Here is a 16,501-nt window from a genome sequence, read left to right as displayed (position 1 = left end):
CTTAAAATAAAGACGCCGGCATATTTCTACCGTGCATATGCAAGGTAATTTTATGTCATCGCCAACTAACTGCTCCAAACAACCCAGCTACATTTCAGAAATTAATAAGACAATATCGTTGAGTTAACATCAGATTGTTTAATATTAAATTTAGGACATGTTAATTCATCAATATCCTGAGTTTCACTGAAACCTATCTGGTACGATTCAAGCAGTTACCTTATAGGAAAATATTTAAAGTCTTTTAATACAAATAACGGCTATTTAGAGCAATTACCATTCGACCATTAACTTTCTCAAGCATTCCTAGATACTAAGCACCTTCTCCAGTACGACATTGCTGACATGCTGACCTCAGTGGCACAATAAGTTAATCCTCGCCCTTCTTTTCCTCAGACAGCAGTTTAAAATTCAGCTGAAGTCGTGATATTGGAAGATGTTTAAATGGTGCACTTCAAGTCGTGCAAATGGTAGCTGCCGACATCCGGAACGGATTGGGACTAAGAATAATAATAAGATGGAACAAATTGAAACAACTCAGTATCTCCGATACAACTCATCATGGAAGTGAAACTTAGACGTGGGCAAAGATTATGAAGAGTGCGGAACCTTCAACAGTGGTTCGATATCCTCAAGATAATAACCATCATAGGGGACGAGCAAAGTAGGGATAGTTACTATATCACGCTCACTATCTTTTTGTAGGGAGAAAGACGCCGGAAGAAGAGGCTGTGCCTCAAAATTTGCACCAATTGAAGGGAATTTCAACTAATACCATTGTTCTCTATGATGAGAAAAAGACCATCTACGAACAATGATGTATAGAGCAAAAGATACGGAATTCAAACATAAGAAGTGGTTGGTGTGATGATGTTGGCCAGAATGACTGTGCCCGAAAATACTATGAACTTCTTGAAGAAGATTAAAATACCTGAAACCACCACCCAGTATATAACAGAATTTGTCTATCAATTATATCAGATATCACCTGCATTCCATCACATGAATGTATGAGTAAAATTCTACAAATTTCAGTAAAGTATATAACCCTGATCGATATCGGATGTGAACCCGCTTGTTAGAAAATAAATAATAAAACATAAGGTCTATTATCATAAGTATAGTTCTGTGTGAACTAAACCGATAAAGAAGCTGATCAGATTGATTCTCTTATACAGGCGGCTATCTGATGGATATTCTCCTTATTATTATTTTCCGCTAGGCAGCAGGAGAGACCATAGAAACGGCAGGGACAGACACTGAACAAAAGGACACCAAGAACCTTTTTTAAATCTGGAATATATTTGAAACCCTTTTCAGGGCAATAAAGAACGACATAACAATTAACAGGAAATACATATTTGAAAGGTATAACAAAAAATAACAATTAAGCTCAAACGCTCAGTATGCAAATTGGAGAGGAGAAGCTGCTATGTTTCCATACATGACTTAAAGCCTTTACAAGGTTCTCCGCAGAGGAAATATCGCACCTTACTTTGTTCAAATAGTGAAATAAGCAGGAGGTTCAAGAAAAAAGGTACCAAAAGGATAATCTACCTTTCAAATTCAAAAGCTACATGTCAGAAATATTGCACAATACACAATGAGAAGAAAGGCTGATCATGTTTTCCGTAATATATTTTACCAAAGGGTAAACGTAATTCTAGTCACAATAATCACAACCACACTCGGCTATAAAATACTTAGTACTTAATTAATATCTAAACAAATCAAGTACAATAAATAAAGAAGAGGAAAGGTAAATAATTCTCCAGTAGGCTTCTACGAACGAAGATTCCAAAATGGCATCAGCAACAATTAAGCAACAAAAGTGGGTTAAGCGTGCGACTCAGTGTTGCTAACTAACAGAGTAACCGAAGTAAAAAACTCAGCAATGGTACAAAGGCCATGGAATCTGGTGGCAAGCTTACCAAATGCTACAATATTCTTGACAAATACCTTGTTCCCGACCTTTAAGTTAGTGGGTCGACGTTCACGATCGTATATCTCTTTCAGTTTTCTATGAGAGGCTCTGAGGTTATCCTTCTCTCCATAGATCAGGGATATTAACCAGATATATTGTTTCGGGAAAAAAATCGTTAATAGACCACAAATTATAAAGTGGTGAACTATGGACAAACCTAAACATTAGAGACATCAGAGGGAGCTTGTAAGATTCGTGGACAGCTGAGATAAAAGCGAAAGGCAGCCAATGCAACGATGTATCCCAGTGGATATGGTCATCATCATGTAATCAATGAGGGCTGATCGGATGTTGCGATGAACTCGCTATGCTAACGAGGGCTGAGGATAAAACGCAGTAGAGGTCACATGCGAAATTGATAAATCAAAGCAGAACATAGGGACTAGGTATGACGTGAATTATCAGATACAATATATTGACACGTTCCGAAAGAAGAGAAAATATAATTCAGACAACTGTTGGTGGTTTGAGCAGTGGCCAGCCTAGATGGGGATAACCATCTAAAACGGGATAACCCTTTCACGCCACAAGCACGTGTTTATTCCCATTTCCTTTAGAATTTCGGAAAATGCCTTACGTAATCAATATACAAGTGCTCCGTAGGACGAGTGGCTTGAAGAGAAGACAAGAAGCCTAGCTTAGTGTTCACGGGAGGCTTGATTACTATGCATGTTTCACAGGCCTTGACCAGTTCCTTTATCTCTCCATCCATAGATTCCCAGATGAAGAATTCTCTAATCTTATCCCTTGTCTTAAAAACTCCAGGATGATTCCCAAGGGGAGGTTCATGATAATGTTTAAGTATCATCAGTACTAAGACATTTGAGGTAATAATTTTCATCTTCTGATCATGGTGGGAGGGACAACAGAGAACACCATTCTCAGGACATAAGGGTCAACGGTCTTCCCCGAAGAAAGATTGTCAACAATAGGCCCAAGCACATAGTCCTCTCGGTGCTTAGAAATATCGTGAAAAAATCAACGGAACATCAGGTAGGATAGCATTAACAAAAGAATCAATAGAAAGTGAAGGTTGAGATAATTCCTCAGGAATAGGATCACAATTATGGAAGTAATGTTGGAAAACATCGTGCTTAGTGTATCAGCGACCACATTCTCAGCTTCCCGAATGTATCGCACGTCAGAATGGAAGGCAGAAATACGGAGAGCCCATCGAGCCGGACGACCTATTCGATGGGGTTACCCGAACCCAACTCAAAGCCAGATTTCCGTTTACAATTTGAACTTGACATGCTCCCAATACACACGGAATATTTCTAGGGAAAAGTAACTGCAAGACCCTCTAGTCTGTAAACAGAGTATTTTGCTTGCTGTGGAAAAAGCGTTCTAGATGGGTGTGCCACAGGTCGCATACTTAAATCGGTGTCTCTGCTAACAACTGTTGGTGGTTTCAGCAGTGGCCAGCCTAGATGGGAATAACCATCGAAAACGGGATAACCCTTCCACGCCACAAGCACGTTTTTATTCCCATTTCCTTTAGAAGTTCGGAAAATGCCTTACGTAATCAATATACAAGTGCTCCGTAGGACGAGTGGCTTGAAGAGAAGACAAGAAGCCTAGCTTAATGTTCATGGGAGGCTTGACAGCAGCGACGGCAGATGAAGATGCGTCTGTTCGAACAATAAAATGCTTAGAAAAATCCAGCATGACCAAGACTGGCGCGTTACCCAACGCTAACGTCACATCCACCAAAGCAGTTTGCTGGGAAGGCTTCACTCAAATTTTGACACCTTTGCGACGGAGTAAGGTAAGAGAAGCAGCACGGTTAGCAAAATTAGGTATCCATTAGGGAAGAAGTTGATCATTCCGATGAAAAGCGCTACACACTTGACATCTTCCGGGACTTGAACTCACGGATCGTCTGAGTCCTAGAGTGGACAACAGAAATTCCTCTAGGATGTGCCCCAAGAAGGACATACTTGGTTTGTAGAATGGTACCTTGTGTGATTTACCCGTCAGGTCAGCTTTCGAGGTGTCGTAACACTTCATTCAGATAAACAAGGTGTTCTTAGGACGTCGTCTAAAGAGTGACAGTTGAATTTGACGTCAGATTGCAAAATTACCTTCTTATTCAAGGCCCTATAATCCACAACAGGGAGAAAATCACTTTGTGGCACGAGAAAAATAGAGGAAGAATAAGCAGACGTCGATGGGCGGATGATCGTACCAATGAGCACCTTGTTGACTTCCCTAAGAAACTTCGTACTCCGAGGTGCTAACCGATACGGAGCAAGACTCACAGGATACAATCCGAAACATCAGTTTTGTACTAGATGATGTCAGTGACCCCTAACTTCTCTGAGAAAGACTGACATAGATTCTGAGTATACTTAGCCTGATCCTCAGGTAAATGAATACGGTGTGCGTCATTTCACGCTGAAGGGGCGAGGCAACACAAAATGAAGCGGAATTTCGAAGTAACGCATTCGTGTGGAATTTGAACCAGCAAGAACGATTTTGAAGGTCTAACATAAGACCAGAATGGTACATGAAATTGGCCCCTAATATAGCAGGGCACGACAAAGTCTTAGCAAAATAAAGCATAAATTTCCAAGTGAAATTCTCAATCCTAACTTTAAAGATAATGCTGTAAAACCTAAAATTTCCTAGGTAGAAGAATTAGTCAAAATACAATTTAACAAGGAAGGAAAACACTCGGAAAATTGACCAGCGGATTTCTACTTTAAGTACCATCCTTCACTAGTCAGTGACACAACCTCCCAGAATCTACAGTAATAGGGTGGGCACAGGTTCGTTGTTAACCTGGGTCTTAATGAACGGAAAAAGTTCAGATGTGTTAGAGGATACATCTAAGCACGAAATAGGACCACCGAACTCGATAGCTGCATTCGCTTAAGTGCGGCCAATATCCAGTATTCGGGAGATAGTAGATTCGAACCCCACTGTCGGTAGATATGAAGATGGTTTTCCGTGGTTTCCCATTTTCACACCAGGCAAATGCTGGAGCTGTGCCTTAATCAAGGCCGCTTCCTTACCACTCCTAGCCCTTTCCTGTCCCATCGTCGCCATAAGACATATCTGTGTCGGTGCGACGTAAAGCACCTAGCAAAAAAAAAATAGGACCATAGAACTCACTAGAAGTAGACTGCATATTCTCACCCTAACACTTAGACAATTTAATACAGTTATACTTGTCTGGGTTGAAATAAAGAGAAGGGGACGTCCTAGCCTGGCGGCCTGGTCACAAGTTACTATTACGAGGATTACGATTGCATGAACCTGACTTAGAAACATCACAACTCTTTGCTGGGTGCTAGCTAGAATTAAGAGGCACCTGTTTCACAGATAGTTAGTTGAACTACAAAAATAGCATATTCTGGGAGTGACAGTCATACTGAAGGGAGGACGGGATACAGAACTAGATGGTGGAGGATCGAGCGCAATTTGGAAATTATATGAGTATTTAACTCCTTCCAAGGCAAATGACATACCCTGAAGTTTACACTAAACGACTGGGGTCGAGATGCAGAAAATTTTTTTTTTTTGCTACGGGCTTTACGTCGCACCGACACAGATAGGTCTTATGGCGACGATGGGATAGGAAAGGCCTAGGAGTTGGAAGGAAGCGGCCGTGGCCTTAATTAAGGTACAGCCCCAGCATTTGCCTGGTGTGAAAATGGGAAACCACGGAAAACCATCTTCAAGGCTGCCGATAGTGGGATTCGAACCTACTATCTCCCGGATGCAAGCTCACAGCCGCGCGCCTCTACGCGCACGGCCAACTCGCCCGGTAGATGCAGAACAAACATAAGGCCGATAATTGGGTGCAATGCCTACAAAGGTAGTCTGAAACGTCTGACATTCAGAATAATGTAACGCGGAGACTCGGGCATAAAAATTGATGTCCTGAAGAAAGTCTATTAAATTTTCGTCCAGGCATTGTATTCATAATGAAGTAATTCAGTGATAACTTTATATAGCAAACGCTTCTGTCAAATACGAGTACACTTCAATATATTGAACCCTTTAATCAGGTTATGTTACATCATACATTACCTCAACTTGGTCGTGGGCTTCCTTATTAGACTCTTCTTTTCGGGGTCGCTTAAGGGCTCTTCATCACTTGCTGTCATAACTGATGGATGTTCAGGAAAGACTTAACTACTTGAAATTGAAGGCTGATACGGGCTAAATAACGAAGTAATGTCAAGAGACACATAACGAGATTGTATAATACCGAGCGAGTTGGGCGTACGGTTAGGGGCGCGCAACTGTGAGCTTGCATTCGGAAGATAATGGGTTCGAACCTCACTGTCCTGCCCTGAATATGGTTTTCTGTGGTTTCCCATTTTCACACCAGGCAAATGATGCGGCTGTACCTTAATTAAGGCCACGGCAGATTCCTTCCAACTCCTAGCCCTTTCCTGTCCCATCATTGCCATAAGACCTATCTGTGTCGGTGCGACGTAAAGCCAAATGTAAAAAAAAAAAAAAAACCTTGATGGCTTTATGAAGTTAAATAAAGTTCAAGAAGCAAATTGAAAGATAATGAGATCGAGCGATTTCACAATATGACTTTATTCAATGTCTGAGGGGCCATTTAATTTGAAAACCATTAATTAAATTATGATGATCAAACAATAATCTGCACGTCCCTCTTCACCAGCTTCCATGTAAGATCACATGTTAATCCATCTTGACTCGTAACTGTCGAGTTCTCGGGAACGGAGTTAGGGATTCTAGCTATAATTAAGGCCGTCCACCAGCGTGATACCAAAGCAGTGTACCTGATATCTTACATGGACCCTTAATTACTTACGATTGTGTCATGGATCAATAACTATGTTAAATATTTAATTTACTAAGGCTGATGGCCTGCATGACACCTAAACTTGGAGCATGATATCCACAACTATGCTTGCCTTACGTTTTTGAACCAACTTGGAAGATTACCGCTTTCTCCGTAACCTCGTCCCTCCCTTCTATTTTCCTCAACATCTGCCGTAACTTGATTCCATGATAACACTGTACTTTGTTTCCCTTTCCTCCACTCATTTTTCCCACATGCCTAACAATTGAGTCACCCATGACCAGAGCCTCAGCCCCAACCTCCTCAATTTATCCCATCTTCTCCTGATCCCCCTTAACTTCCCTGTTGCCTGCAGAACTCACTCCCTCTTCCCTTTTCTCCCTCTCACTACCCAGTTCCACTTCCCTCTTCCTAACCTCCAATCCACATTTCCCTTTCCTAGTGGTCCTTTTCCTCTTTCCCCCCCACCTCCCTGTAACGCTTCTCTGAACTCTATCTTCCCTCTGCTGATCTACCTGCAGCGACCCATGCCGATTCCTCACCTCTCCTGGGCCCAATGCCTGAGGTAAACCCATAGTCATCGTTTTCCTTGACCTTAAATTAGCCCACAGGTCTTCCACAATTTCTCTCATTATGGTTGCCTAGTTGTACTTCCTCTTAAAACAATAATCAACACCACCAACACCACCACCACCACCACCACCACCACCACCACCACCACCACCATAACCACTTTCCTCTCCCTCTTGCCTACCTACCGTACCCTATACCTTGATTGACAGACACCTACCTTCATTCCCGTCCCCCAATACAAGTCTAATTATCTTCCGCAAACTCGCTCTCTCTTCCCTTATCTTCCTCAGTTCCCACTCACACCTACAGTCCTTACACCTGTCTCTCTCACCCATTCTTTTATCTCATTTCATCAATGAAACATGAAATAATATGGGAATGTCAACAGAAATAGTAGCGTAATCTAGAATAGTTGTATATATGTCTGCGGGAAGAAGTAATCTATACTACACTTCAGAAGGATTTCACGACAGTAGTATAATCAGGAATCCAATTGATAGAATAACTACAATAAAATTATCCTATTTAAAAGTAACCTGAGTTAAAAATACTTGTAATAAGGGACCAACCATAGAAATGTATAGCTACACTAAATACGTACAGTTATAGACATATTATGATTACAACTACTTGGAGACAGAAAAAGCAAGCAAGATATTGTCTAATAAGAATAGTTATGCTACAGTTCTAAATTGAAGTTCAGGCTATCCTAATGACAACAATATAGTTAGAGTAAGATACTACAGAGCTATATCTCTTACCGCACTACACAAATATTTCGCAGTAATAAAATATGCACGCTGTTTCTTATAAAAATAACTTCACTACTATAATTATAAACTGCGTCAGACGTATCCTAATAACAAAAGGGTTATCACTACGTCCAAACAGAAATGAAACAGAAATGAAAATTGCCGTTAAAATTTGAAATTAGGAAGAATAATACTATTTTATTCTAATACGCTCTAATAGAAAATAAAAGCCTCATTAATTACAATACTGAGTATCGAAAGAAATATACAAGAACATTATACAACAGTAAAGAATGCAAGGAAGATACTACCGTAAATAGGCCTAATAACTATGTGAAGCCATACGGAACTAAGCTCTAGTTTCTAAAATAATACGTTAAAGGTACAATACTACTTCAGTAGCAGTGGTGTACAAAATTCCCAACTAAGAGAGCGCTAGACACAAGTTTTATGGGAAAATTTGACATGTGCCTACAATAAGTTGGCTAGGAAGCTGGTGAAGCAGAGCGAACTAACGTATGGCAAAAATTTGGTGGGAAGTGAAATGTTCGTCGTTTGTTTTTGTTACGACGGTCCACAGTGAGTGGGGAAAGAGACGGCAGGACCGTGGGGCTGAATCAAGAAAGATGACCACATAAAAGGTAATATTCTAATATACATAGTACCTCTCTTGGTTTTCTTTCTTCCTCTGTTTGCTTCTCTTGACATTCTTTGAAAAAATAACAACAGTAGTGGGTGATCGCTCACTCAGAATGACAATAGGTCTTATTATATAACATTTGTAAGATTTGTATTTTCAACAGTTCGACTGCTCTCAGGGCCTTATCTACAACCAGGGATAATTAAGTTCCCATTTTCCAAGACCTATACGTCTTCAGTTACAAGCGTGAACATAAGTCAAACACTCACCCTTTTTCTCAAAAAGGGAGGCAACAACACCACTCGCTGCCATTTTATTGGTAAGGGAAGGCAACGACAACACAATATATGAAAGGGGGAGAACCCCGAAGCTAAGCTGGAGCTAAGCTCATACTACACATAGGACAAAAGTAATTACATTCGGTAGAGGAGATCAGAAATTAAATTTAGAAAATCGGCCGGCACAGAAGTTGAAGCCTACCAAGCGTTCCAATGGCATTGCAGTACAATAAAACAGAATAGGGCGCGAGGCTCAGTGAAACAGGGGATAACTCCGTGCTACTTTACGACTAGGTAAAATGGAAAACTCGAGCCTAGAAATAAAATAAAAGGGTACATTTAGAAAGTCCTAGCCACGAGAGGAAAGTTAGGGGGAGGGAAACGAGTGTCAACACTCGTGCTTCGTTTCAAAATGTGACACACATTAGGGCTGCTCGTACTCGAAGGAACTAGGAAAAACCTACAGTTGCTCCGGCTCGCCAGTCGCCTTAAGCGAGGTGCAACTGCGAGCCCCTTCTGTTATAGCTGGCTGGCCGCCGAAAACAGTTAGTGGCAACATTAAGCAGTGAAAATAAAGTAGGTACCAACTCCTAACATTTACAATATTTTATTACAAATCTACACCTCAGACCCCTAGCTTGGAACCCAACGAGGAAAGCGATACCTCTAGGTATCCTACGGAACTGCTATGCAGACACAGTCCAAAGTTTTGCGACTAGATGGTTCTAATTCCAGATGACTGAAGTGATGACTAAATCTAGTAAGAGACCCTCTTCACTTCACAGATTTAATCACAAGGAAACTTCATATAGTAGCAGCCCGTCAGTTTTCTTTTTAATTTTTTTCATTTTCAGGGACAGGTGAGTACTTGATATTAACTTGTGAGTGGAAGTACGGATATTCCTCAGTTTTATTTTTATTTTTTCATTTTCAGGGACAGGTGAGTACTTTATGTTAACTTGTAAGTGTAAGTACGGATATTCATCAAAGAGAGGTATAGATCTACATTGATTATACTGAGTACCTATATTCTGACATCGAATCTGAGAGTAATTTATTCGCTTAACATGTAGCTGAATGTGTACTGACTGTATACAGTTATACATATGTACTAATATATGCTAAACCCAGTTTAATTAAAAACAATTATATTCTATGATTATGAACTTTGAACTCGTCCCACAAAATCACTTACCATTATCACAATGGGTTTCAGCCATAATGATCAAGCTCATGCAACGTATTAGTACAGTAATTTCGTAATTGTCTTCTTATTGTTTATATACATTGTTTATAAAATCTGCATGATTAAATACTGGAAAACGTACAGTTATAAAATGTAATTTTCTTTACAAAATCTTCGGTGGTAAATTTCTGCTTATCTTTCTAAAAAATACCATCCCCTTGATCCCTAGAAATTAGATGATTAGATTTTTCTACTTGTAATTCAAGCTATTGCTTTTCTTCCTGATGACGATACTGAGAAAGAACTGCATGTTGGCTTCGCTCGAATAAAATCTACCACTTGTTTAATGCAGTATATATGGAGATGTAATGCTGTATAAAATAAAACACTCCAATTAATTATACTTGTGAGGGACAGTCAAATCGCCCCTGTTTATCTGCTAAACGGGGTGGGGAGACAAGCGCTAGAACAGGAAAATTATTACGTTACTTCCGTAGCAAATTTTGTTCAGCTATCACGGTCACTGCAGTTATTCACATGCAATCGATATACAAATTGAAAGGTAAATTCGTTCTGTGTTGCATGAACACGAAAAGAAAAAAATATGTATTTTTTAATTTAGAATACACACGCAAGTTTAACTGTACTACTGCAACATTTGATGCGGGCTTCCCGTACTTAATTCCTGTCAGTAATCAGGTAAACTGAATTTTTTTCGTATATAGAGTTTGTAATGATTACGTTGAATTGCCAAGATTAGTCAGGATTGAAGTGCTGATTCATTTTGTGATACCCATTGTGAAATCAAACGCCAAGCAGAACAATGCCTGTGTTTTTGCTGCTCCAAATCACGGCGCAGCAGTATTTTATACCTCGACTTTTGTATAATTTGTAGCATTCCCAATGGGCGATGATTTAATTTCTCTCCAATGTTTTATTGCGAGTTTTGAAATATAGTAACAGAGGTGGGTATATTGATTTTGTAATGGATTAATGTTGAAACGTAAACAAATACCACCATAAAAATCTGTATAAGGGAAGCAAGATTGTAGTTATACATACATAACTCTTGATATCGTGCTCTACAATGTGCCCCTCTGACACAACTATCAAACACTTTTCTTAAAGATCTGGACAAAATTATAAGAAGTTCTGTAAAAGAAATGATGATGCTGCCTGATGATACTCCAAATTCGATGCTGTATAGTGCCAGAAAGGTCAGAGGGATGGGAATAATTTGCGCTGAATGGGAAGCAAATATACAGCATTACAATATTTGTAATCGCTTACTCCATGTTCAGGACGTTCACCTACCATACGTAAGAAAGTTACCTGAAGAACAACATATGGCACTCCACAGAATTGACATAAAACAAGAAAGTCTCCCCCCAAAGATTGACGGAAAAAACTACGTGAAATTATGAGAAATCGATCCTTCAGTCGTGGTGTCAGCTACCACATAAAGGAAAAGGAGTAGAGTTATATCCAGACTGCCCGAAAGCAAACTCCTGGATGACTCATAAATCACCTCTGTCCTCCTCTGAATATATGAACGCAGTGAATATGACATGCAACCTCACCGCAGTCAGGTCGGTTCCCGGTAGGTTATTCAACACAACCCGTTGCCGCCAAAATGGCTGCAACGAGACAGAAACCCTTGGACATGTGCTGGGATTCTGCCGGAGCACTGAACTAGTGCGCAACCACCGCCACCACCGTGTAAGATCGTCGATTGCTCAAGGCTTGAGACAGCGTGGATGGGAGGTGCACGAGGAGGTTCACTGCGTCTCTACCGATGACTCTAATCGGAGGGCGGACATCGTAGCCATCAACAGAGAGGACATGAAAGCGATGGTCTTAGATCCCACCATTCGCTTTGAAAGGGACCTGGATCAGGCTCGGGATGTGGACCTAGAAAACCAAGCTATTTATATTCCATACTTGCCTTACCTTTCATCTAAGTATAAAATACCTAACGATCGGTGGATTGGAGGCCTGCTATTCGGAGCAAGAGGCGCCCTCCCTAGTCAGACATCGAACTTCCTACAAAACTTGAAAGTTCCATTCTGAGAGTTAGAAAAAATAGTAATACAGATACTGAGGGACTCTCTGCAAATCATTCACTTCCATCTGTACCTAAGAACGTGATTGACATTTCTCCCCCACCAACCCCGGGAAAAAAAAGATAACAGCTTCAACGATTAAATATTCATTTCTTGATATTTTTAAACTCCATTGAAATTGAAACTGTATTCCGGATCCAAATGGTCACCCTCATTGGAGGACGGACGATTTATTTCTTTAATAAATCTCTCTCTCGGGGATTCAAGTGTACTTCGAATCTCATCCACACTTGGTGTTTAGCCGCAAAAATGAAATAAAACCTAGCAAAACAGGCACCCGATTCTCATTCATCTGCCAGATTAAAACGGAAAATCAGTAGTCATTAGCAAAATGCTCCTCACATGTAATAATTATTATAGGAATCACAAAGAACGTCGTGATTATCTTCGAAGATCAACACGTCGCTTTCTTCAACGAAAAATGCGCTGAGGGAGAGGGTGTAGACTTCACCCTACACCCAACACCAACAACAAACATCTAAGGTGTTGAGGCATGAAGATCTGGGTAGCAGGGAATACTACTGCCACGACCAATCCAGCGATTAAGAAGTACGTGATTGACCCAATATGAACACTACTTTCGAGTTTTGTGTCAATTTGATTTGATGTGGGAGGCAAAAACGTGAAGTGTACGCACAGAATGATGCTTTCATTTATGTAGATAACCACGGAATTATACGAAATCACATTTCACATAATCATGGCATCTCGAAAAAGTTTTGCTATAGACGAATTTAAGTTACCCTACCACTGAAGTCAATTTTCTTGTTCAAATTGCAGAGAGAATTCTGGTAATAAGATAGGTACGTGGTATTTCATACATGTATTGACAAGTGATATTTCTATAACTGGGGGCTAACAAGCATCTGTTCAGTAATCTTGTTTGGGACATTAGTTTCGGATTTTGAAGAGTACTATTGATCTTCCGAAAGGGATTTTCTGTTGACTCATGAGTCATGGCATCGGACACATTTTGAAATACGAACATGGTTAGATGGGCATTGTCAGAGTTGGAATTTGAAAGAAAAAAGTGGCAGCATTTCTCAGAATTCACAGTAATCAATGAAACTTTCGATAGTGGAGAACACGACCAAATTAAATCTATAACGTACTGTATAATTAGTCCAATGGAAATAATTCTAGAGGAATCTAAGCGAATGGTAGTGGTGGTTATCATATTAAGAGGAATTAAAAGTATGTGGCCATCTTTTATTAATACTAATCAGAAGGGAAAATGGAAGAGGCCCAATTCTTCGAAAAATGAAGGTATCGGCAATATAAAGAAAAGAAAAACGAACGGCGTGAAAATGGAAAATTATCTAAGCCTTGCAAACATAATACTGTCGGGGTCGGAAGAGAGCGAGTATTGACCAAGGAAGGTTGAATAGGGAAGACGAAAGTAAAGAGCCTGTTACAATTAAGTGGAAACAATGCCAGACTCAGCCAGGGGACCGTGGTTACCAACACACGCTCTCTAACTGTGAGTCCCTGGTTCCCCTCCTAGTGGCTTCTGGTGACAGGCAGAGGCCACCGGGGATCTATTCTACAGCTCCAATCCGCGGGCGCTATCTATGCTAGTGATATTTAGTCTAAACCGACTGATATTTTTAAACCAAGCTTGAAATCAAGACACTCTTTCCATTGAATTTAACCATTAATTTTATCTTACACGAACTGTCAGCGGACAGTCGTTCGTTATATACAGTAAATTAAGTGATCCTGTAACTGTTCTCTGCTCTTTAGGAAGTAAAAATGGGAAAAGATTCAACATATCAACCAAAAAAGAATTCCAACTTTGGTTAGTGTGTAACAGGAATAGTTAGTGAAGAATATATACCACTCACAGTGATATGAAAGTAACTCATTTAAGTGGTATATTTAATCAGAATCCACCACTCGGTGCCTCAAATATATTAAAATGGGTGGAAAACAATTTGGTGCCAATCACTTCGTCACCTCTGCCACAGTGTCTTAAAAATTGATAGTCGTAAACTGTTTTGTCCATTTTCAAAATAAACTCGTTGATAAACAGCCCTAGATAATATTAATGCAGATAAACGCCTATTACTCTATATCTAGCAACATGACAGGACAAGCTCAACATCATACTTTACGTCAATAAAGTGTATGCTTATTCAGAGCGTCTTAAAAAAATTCCTATTGGGGCTAATATCTGTAAGTATGAAATCGTCCCATAATCTATACGTTATGAATTTTACATTTATGCCTTTGCTAGCAAGACCTAATATTTACAGAGGAGAGTGTCTTCTTGCAAGGGCTAGAAGAAACTTTTTACTTTAATTTTAATTTAATTTTGGATGATAACATTTTCTTCTGGAACTGGAATGTTTATCGCAAAGACAGGATAGAATCGGAAGGAAAGGGAGTATTCATGTTGTTAGAGAAGAATATGTAAGCTACATGTGAGAAACATGAAATACTAGGTGTAAGGCAGTAACAGGCACTTTTACGTTTCTGGGGTGTACAGACCTGAACAAGGGTGAAACTCATGCTATCAGGGAATTTTTAATAAAGTAATCAGTTATGTGGAGAACGACACAGGAAGGAATGTGAATGTAGCGTTATAAGTAAATTTACCTCATGTTCGCTGTAAAGGTAATGTGAATGACAGAACGGATGACCATGAAATGGTTAATAAATTAACCTGGGAAGGACAACTGAATCAGAAAGTGATAGAACCAATTAGAGGGATAAATATTGTAAACGCTAATAAAAGAAGTAGCACGTGGTTAATAATAGAGGTGTAAAAACTGGTTTATGATCGGTAACATTTAGGATAAAAAATATAAACAGCCTATGGATGGGTTTAAAGCAAATGTTGACGAGTTTCAAAACAGATATGTACCTTTAAATTTGGTAAGGAATGGTTAACACCCACTATAATATAACAAAGACATCAAGAGTGTAAGGAGACACACATTAGGAAAAATAGTGGAAGTAATGAGATATTGAAGGAACTTAATAGGAAATTGAATGAATGAAACATTTATTGTACCCAATGGTCATTGTATACGGAGAATAAATAAATGATACACTACATACCGTGCAGTATAGCACTCGTCACAACCGAATTTCGTTAAAAGACTGGTCTCAGAATTGACAGTACATTACATGGGAACGGTCACAGTGACTTCCACAGCGATCACATACACAGTCTGGACCTGGTTGATGGAACCGTTTTGTTACACTGTTTATAGTGGAAACAATGAACGGCGAATCGAGTGACTATATGTCTTAGATCATAAACCTTACGCATTCAATCACTATAAACCATTGCGTTGATGGCATAAAATCTCTCCATATGTCGCTCTTCTTTAATTCCTGTAAAAGTTGTTATTATCGTGGTGTGGACGGAAGAAGTAATAAGAGCCGAAGTTCCTCTATTAGTTCCCTTTTCAATTCGTGGGCCAGTCGTATAATTGAGTACTTTTAACACACGGAAACTTCTTCAGGGGAATTGCTTTAACTTTTTCTAACATTGCCAAGTGCTTCTTCTTTTGTTATACCTAATGATTTCCAGGGAATATACTACTATGTGTGTTATCTTGAGTTGAAACAGTGTCATTGCTGTTGTACGGGACAGTCTATTTGCAGGCCTGATGTCTGCCATTGCCTTCATTGCCGCATATAAACGTTCTCTAACATGTAGTGTAAATACAGTGCCGGAGGTCTGAAATGGGACACCCTGGTTCTTGAAGCTGCTTACACTTTTAAGGGCCCGTTTCTTGAGCGGAATGTTGCTGGCCGTCTTTAATTTCAGAACGTCATAAATACTGTTTTTCTTCGTTTAAGCTAAGTTCATTTTCCCCACCCATTTTATCAACAGGTCGAATGCCGTTTGCAGCTCTTGCTCTGATATCGAGTCCAACAGTATGTCGTCGTCATACATGTGCAATATTACTTATCATGAAGTTATTTCTGCAATATCTGTTCTAGCACCGATGAAAAAAAGCTGGCCCAGCGGGTCAACTCTGTAAGACGCCAGTGGTATATACCGTAGGGTCAGATGTCATTATTACGCCATTTATAACTATGTAATTGGAGACCATAATGTTTGTAATGAGTCTGGGTTTGTTGCTGTGATTTTCTCTCATTTTTATTAATTTTTCTAACAACTTCTTCCTATTGAATTATCGAGTGCTTCGAATAATT

Source organism: Anabrus simplex, chromosome 5, assembly GCF_040414725.1.
Source record: "Anabrus simplex isolate iqAnaSimp1 chromosome 5, ASM4041472v1, whole genome shotgun sequence".
Taxonomy (NCBI): Eukaryota; Metazoa; Arthropoda; class Insecta; order Orthoptera; family Tettigoniidae; genus Anabrus; species Anabrus simplex.
Note: the sequence above shows the minus strand (reverse complement) of the source record.